The sequence below is a fragment of the Eucalyptus grandis genome, chromosome 3 (assembly GCF_016545825.1).
Source record: "Eucalyptus grandis isolate ANBG69807.140 chromosome 3, ASM1654582v1, whole genome shotgun sequence".
Lineage (NCBI taxonomy): Eukaryota > Viridiplantae > Streptophyta > Magnoliopsida > Myrtales > Myrtaceae > Eucalyptus > Eucalyptus grandis.
The window spans coordinates 2,354,409-2,361,885 of record NC_052614.1 but is presented as its reverse complement, the minus strand read 5'-3'; positions in this window follow the sequence as shown (position 1 = coordinate 2,361,885).

Genomic DNA, 7,477 nt, shown 5'->3' with positions numbered 1-7,477 from the left:
ATATGAAATGCTAACCAGTGAAACTACACATCTAGGACCCTATCTTACACCTGGAGATGGAGAATGAGAAGCTTTGCAGCATTCCCCATACTGTAGTTCCTCTATTGTCAGTTAGTGGTAAGAACATTTTGACACGGTCATACTATCAAGCTAAGGATCAATTCATGCTACGCCATCATTTGTATATTTTTGAAGATCTTTTCTTTGAGCTTCTTACTATGTCCATTGGCAGTGTTAGATGTCTGGAAACTTATTGTTGCCCACACTCTTTCCTTTGTTATCAATGTTCGATAAAATAGCCAATTTCAGTAACAAATTTATCTTGTTGGTGTATGGTGGAACTGAATTAATCATGTCCATGCTCCTTGCTACATTTCCATTTAGAACCTACTATTAAGTTTAAATGTGACTGGCATAGGTACGTTGTGCCTCTTCAATCGACCACTTCATGTTTGTTCCTACAGATTGAAGAAGTGCAAAAGTTTGCTTCAAAGAAGATTATGTTTTCAGTCGAATACTGAAGTATTAGTTTTTCCCCTAAATTTTTAATAAATTGAGAGGACAAAGTTCGAAAAGGATGAATCTATGGTCCCCAGACAAATATGAAAAGAAAAATCATCCTCTTATGGTAGGTGCATAGCAGTCTGAGTAACTGACTGAGAACTGCTATGTACAAGTTCATGATGATAGATACTATCATTGTTTCTAGTATAGCAAGATACTGGAGAGCATTGATAGTTACATGCATGCCATAGTCTCTTTAGGCACACAAGGATTACTTCGCACCTGTATTTTAGCATAATGCATGTGTTGTGCTTTTACTTTTACCCAACAAGGGTATCTAAACATCACGTTGGTTATGACCATATCCAAGGAATACCCGACTGAAATCAAGTTGATGCGTTTCTGGCAACAGCAAATAGAGGTGTGGCTTGTATTTTTTAGCTGCAAGAAAGCAGGCCCTGGTCTACATACTGGACGAGGATGAAGATGAAATCATTGATTCAGAATGACCGTCTGTTCAAGAATTTTGGTGGGTATGCTTGGGTGGCTGCTATGGGTGGACCTTTACTTCTTGAAGCTGCAGACGTAAGTGTGAGAAGCAATGCATGTGTACTTTCTGACTGAAGCTCTTCGACTCCACCCTTCTTGGAGAAGTCTTAATCTATACCTGCCATGTGATTTTTTTCTGCTGGGCGAGCATATGTCGAAGAAAAAAGTGGAGTAAAAGGTAACGATTTATCTATTGAGTATTGACCGAAAGATGCTGAGTCATGGCTACTATTTGGTGGTAACCGTCTTCATTGCATTGTTTTAAGCGCCAAGACCTGCTCGATAGTGCCAAGCTTTGGCTTCATATGTATATGTTCATTATTTTCATGTGTAAGAACCAAATATTTGGTTTGCATTATCTATACTTTGGGTTGAATGGTTCAGGCAGTGTACTTGACTGACGAACTCTCCATTTGAATATTGAAATCTCTCACCCGAGATTGACTTGCTTCTCCATATGTCATTGTTAAGTGATACATTCGATCTGATGTATAAAATACATTCTTGTGTGGAACATGATTAGCTAGATATATGGTTCAAGGTGGCAATAAAGAACATAAGCTATGCAGAGATTTGGAATCCTCAAATAAATGGTTGGTTTAAGATTGAGAGATTATGTATACAATATCATTAATGGATTTCGTATCCTTAATAAGGAGTGTCATGTGGTGTTTTAACTTAATGATGTACAAACATTCATGAATCTAAAATTGTTTAATTGCATTATTCTTTCTCCTGGAATTATTGCCAATCTCGAGGAGAGAATAAACAATGTAACATGTGCATGTGCGATACTTATTTTCTTTTCTTATGTTTATTATTTGTCGTAATGGTAGCTTTCTGTGAACTATAGCTAAATTTACTCCAAAATAAAATCCTTCTTTATTTGTCGCCCTTCCAAATATTCACGTCTTCAATGTATTCCCTCCCCCCCCACCCCGGGGGCCGGGCTCTCGTTAAAAAGAAGAAAAAACATGTATTCTTGCCTTATGCAAGTGTAGAAAATAGTGACAACGAACATTAATTGTAAGATGAGATAATAATATTATCAACAAAATAAATTATTCTTATCAGGGCCACTGTCAGTGGAAACTTCATATAAATTTTAAACTCCATGAGCCGCTTTACACAAGCTCGTTTTGGAGAAATTGCAATTAAAAGTTTTGAGGACCAAGAAAACAAGAAGAGAAAAATAGGAAAACAAATATGACTAGAGAAAATGGGGAGAAGCTTTACTATTGATATGGAAATGTCTAGAAGATGATGTGTGTCTATCGCACCAAACACCTTTGGCTAAACCCTCTATTTATAGCCGTTTAGAGCCTTATAAAATGTACTTCTGCTACTACATGGCGAATTGGATAAAGTGTATTGAATGATGCTCATTTTGAACTATCACAACTTATAAAATATATATTTTCATGTATAATTAGCATTAGATATTTAATGTTATCCACATTGCATGTCCTTATAGGTCATTGTGATGCTTCAACTCTTTTATTTCCCCAGTGTCCAATTTGAAATTGTATCTCATAAACTAAACCTTGATAAAAATGTAAGTACTTGAGAATGCCCTTTTGCCTTTGTACAGATAATCTATTAGATTACTACTTTCGGTAGCAGTCCGCAATAATCTAATCCTCTTGTTTGTTCATAATCAGTTATAACTGTTTCTCAGTATTTTCAGATGCAAGTTCAATTTAAGGACAGGTGGAATAAATGTGACATGAGGCAACAGTTTGGGATGTCCTAATATCAAACACAATTAATATAAACAATGTTAAGATGGATCATATGCCTCCTAATATCAAGCAAGAAACCAATTTAAAAGCAAACGATACATGTTTTTCTATGATTACAAAAAGGAGAGAGCATAGTTCATTTGTAGAATAGGCCTTCTTCAAAATTCCAAATCGATTAGCCTTGCTCGATTTGTAGGAAAAAATACACTCAATATTTAATTTGATTTGTCAATTGACCAGCTCTACTCAGCTTTTCAACATATGACGAAGCCCTCATCATCGCCGCCTCATGGATGGGTTAGTTAGAGGTCCAAAAAACCGTACAAGGATTTAAACTCTCATTTAAAATGCGACAAGTGTCGCACTACCAGAAGCAAAAACTCAGTCGAGCAATAATAAAGAACGAGCTGGGAACCCAGCAATCAATCACCAAACATCTTTGTTTAACTCTTTGATGCTAGTAGCTAGACCTTGATCTTAATAATAGTTAAAGACAACCAAGCTTTTTCAAAAACAATTCAGTATGGTAGAACCAGCTGTGGTAAAGGCTTGAGAGATTTCGATTGGCATCTTCCATTGCTCTTGACATTAATGACTATGCATCTCTTGGTAAAAGCAGGATTGACAAGGTGAGCTAACATCCATCATCATCGAAAGAACGAGCTGGGAACCCAGCAATCTCCACGCTCTCTAGATGCGGAGCCAAGCACGTGAAGTTCTGCGGTAGGCTGAATTCCTTTGCATTGTAGATATGAGGAATGGCCGGATCAAACATTCACCGCTTGACTAGAGAATGATTATGTACACTGAAGTTCAATATCCAATCACCCAAGTTAAAAAAGAAATGGTGCGCATAAAGCGGGTGGATTTTGGGTGACAATGACAATTGACTTGGTTGAGTAATCTGGCCGAGTTTTTGAAGCTCAGGTGGTGATGGCAAATGGCTCTATCGAGCTCGAGCTGGTCCGTCTTCTCGATACTTAAGCAGGCGATTATAAGATGCCAATTCGAGTAGCTCCTTAACATACTCTTCTAATTTAAAGTGAATGAGGATGATCTCACATTTTTCCCAATTACATTTCAATAATTAATCCACCGCTCCTACATGTGCCCGAAGGGGGCTCTTTGGGCGTTGTTTGACAAGGTAATATAGTCGTAAAATCCGGCCCGGCCCGGCCCAGTTGAGCCCTGGCGGCCCATTTCGAAATCACAGAAGTTTTCTCATGATCCGGAGAACAAGTTAAGTCTGACATATAGCCCAATTTGGATATTGCTAATAACGAATGATAAAGATACTTCACGTTTGACTGATGTTATTATTTCCAGACATGAGATATTGCTACAAATTATTTTTCTTTTGTCAAATACCCATTTGAATGCAAGGACACAAAGATTGTGTACATAGCATTGTAATTGGATTCTCATACATAGAATTTAGTATAAGACAATCAAACCATCCACTAAACTTGATGTAGCCACCAAAATCATGCAACGTGACTACCAAGTTTTTGGTGAAGATTGTGCAAATTATTTTATGGATGGTCCAATTTCAAAAGACAATTCAAAAGACAACAACTGCATTCATCATCATCATCATCATCATCATCATCATCATCATCATCATCATCATCATCATCATTGGGTTCCAACTAGATAGATGGCTGATGAACTTTGGTTTCATGCGACTTTTATTATCAGGAGTTCGTGAAATTTTTGCTCTTAATTTAGGGGGAGATTTTTTAAGGGCATCTTCGGTGGAAGAGGTGATGGGTATGGGATTCATATTCTTGTAAATCATATGTTGTCAGTGACGTCTTCTTTTTATAAGAAAGAAAGAAGACACCTTTACTAATGCATGCCATCTATTCTTGGCCTTTTTTTTTTTTTTCTTGCATTAATTTATAAGTGTTGATTTTTGAAAAAAATTATATTGAAGATTGAAAATAATAAACTTCCTTTATTTGAATATTAAGCGTGCTACAGATGTTTATTAAAAAGATCTAAATTATTCGATGGACAGTCCAATTTCAAATGGCAACAACTACAAATGATTCTAATTGGGTTCTTACTAGATAGATGGCCGGCAAACTTTTGTTTTATGCGACTTTTATTATAAGGAGTCATCGAAATTTTTGATCTTATTTTAGGGGGATATTTTTTAAGGGTCTTTTTGGTGGAACATGTGACAAGGATAGGATTCATATGCCCATAAATCATATGTTATCGGTGATGTCTCCTCCTTATAAGAAAGAAAGAAGACGCCTTGACTAATGCTTGCCATCTATTCTTGGCCTTTTTTTTTTGTATTAATTTATAAGTATTCACTTTCAAAAAAATCAGATTGAAGATTGAAAGTAATGAACTTTCTTAATTTGAATATTTAGCGTGCTACAGATGTTTACTAAAAAGATCTAAATTATTGATGGATGGTCCAATTTCATATGACAGCAACTACAAATGATTCTAATTGGGTTCCTACTAGATAGATGGCTGGCAAACTTTTGTTTTATGCGACTTTTATTATAAGGATTCGGTGAAATTTTTGCTCTTATTTTAGGGGGATATTTTTTAAGGGTCCTTTTGGGGGAACATGTGACAAGGATGGGATTCATATGCCCATAAATCATAGGTTATCAGTGACGTCTCCTTTTTATAAGAAATAAAGAAGACGCCTTGACTAACGTTGGCCATCTATCCTTGGACTTTTTTTTTTTGTATTAATTTATAAGTGCTGACTTTCGCAAAAATCAGATCGAAGATTGAAAATAATGAACTTTCTTTATTTGAATATTTAGCGTGCTACAGATGTTTATTAAAAAGATCTAAATTATTCGATGGACGGTCTAATTTCAGATGGCAACAACTACAAATGATTCTAATTGGGTTCCTACTAGATAGATGGCCGGCAAACTTTGATTTTATGCGACTTTTATTATAGGGAGTCATCGAAATTTTTGCTCTTATTTTAGGGGGATATTTTTTAAGGGTCTTTTTGGAGGAACATGTGACAAGGATGGGATTCATATGCCCATAAATCATATGTTATCAGTGACGTCTCCTTTTTATAAGAAATAAAGAAGACACCTTAACTAACGTTGGCCATCTATCCTTGGCCTTTTTTTTTTTTTTTGTATTAATTTATAAGTGCTGACTTTCGCAAAAATCAGATTGAAGATTGAAAATAATGAACTTTCTTTATTTGAATATTTAGCATGCTACAGATGTTTATTAAAAAGATCTAAATTATTCGATGAACGGTCTAATTTCAGACGACAACAACTACAAATGATTCTAATTGGGTTCCTACTAGATAGATGGCCGGCAAACTTTGATTTTATGCGACTTTTATTATAAGGAGTCGTAGAAATTTTTGCTCGTATTTTAAGGGGATATTTTTTTAAGGGTCCTTTTGGTGGAACATGTGACAAGGATGGGATTCATATGCCCATAAATCACATGTTATCAGTGATGTCTCATTTTTATAAGAAATAAAGAAGACGCCTTGACTAACGCTGGCCATCTATTCTTGGCCTTTTTTTTTTGTATTAATTTATAAGTGTTGACTTTCACAAAAATCAGATTGAAGATTGAAAATAATGAACTTTCTTTATTTGAATATTTAGCGTGCTATAGATGTTTATTAAAAAGATCTAAATTATTCGATGGATGGTCTAATTTCAGATGACAACAACTACAAATGATTCTAATTGGGTTCCTATTAGTCACTCTGGCCCGGAAAAAAAAAAGAAAGAAAAAAGGTAAAAATCGGTTGACAATCGAATATTGGAGAGATGTATGGACCGTCACTAAATGATTAAACCTGGAGATTAGATGGCCGGCAAACTTTGATTTTATGTGACTTTTATTATAAGGAGTCGTTGAAATTTTTGCTCTTATTTTAGGGGGATGTCTTTTAAGGGTGTTTTTGGCGGAACATGTGACAGCGATGAGATTCATATGCCCATAAATCATATGTTATCAGTGACATCTCCTCTTAATAAGAAAGAAAGAAGCCGCCTTGATTAATGCTTGCCATCTATTCTTGGCCTTCTTTTTTGTATTAATTTATAAGTGTTGATTTTGAAAAAAAAAAAATCAGATTGAAGTTTGAGAATAAACTTTCCTTATTTGAATATTAAGCGTGCTATAGATATCTATTAACAAAATCCAATCTGACTGCTATGGTTTTGTCATCTTGCGTTTGGGTCGAATATGTTTTTGTCATTGACTCCTGGACATTAGCACCTGGAGCATGTGAATATTTCTCGTCAGTTTTCTTTCCTTTTAAAAAAAAAAAATTTAATAGAAAGTGGCATAACATTTATGATGATCGACACACGTAAATAACATAATTTTTTAGAATAAGTGAATGTTATGATGCAATATTTCAGTTTTAAAAAGAAGTTTGTCGGTTTGACAGTGTAATATTTAAAAGGCTCAAATAAGAAGGGTAAATTCCATATGGGATTGCAACCAAAAAATTTCCAAAGTGGGATCAAGAGCTGAAATATAATTAACAAAAATACCTTCTCTTATGGAAAATAAATGAATAAAAGAAAAGGACAATTCGATGGTGCAAGCAGTGGACTCAGCAGGGGACTCTTTACTGTCCTGACGCTTTGATATCTTTATATGTTCCGAGCACTTGCTTGGAAAATATTGGACCGGACGAATCTCCATCT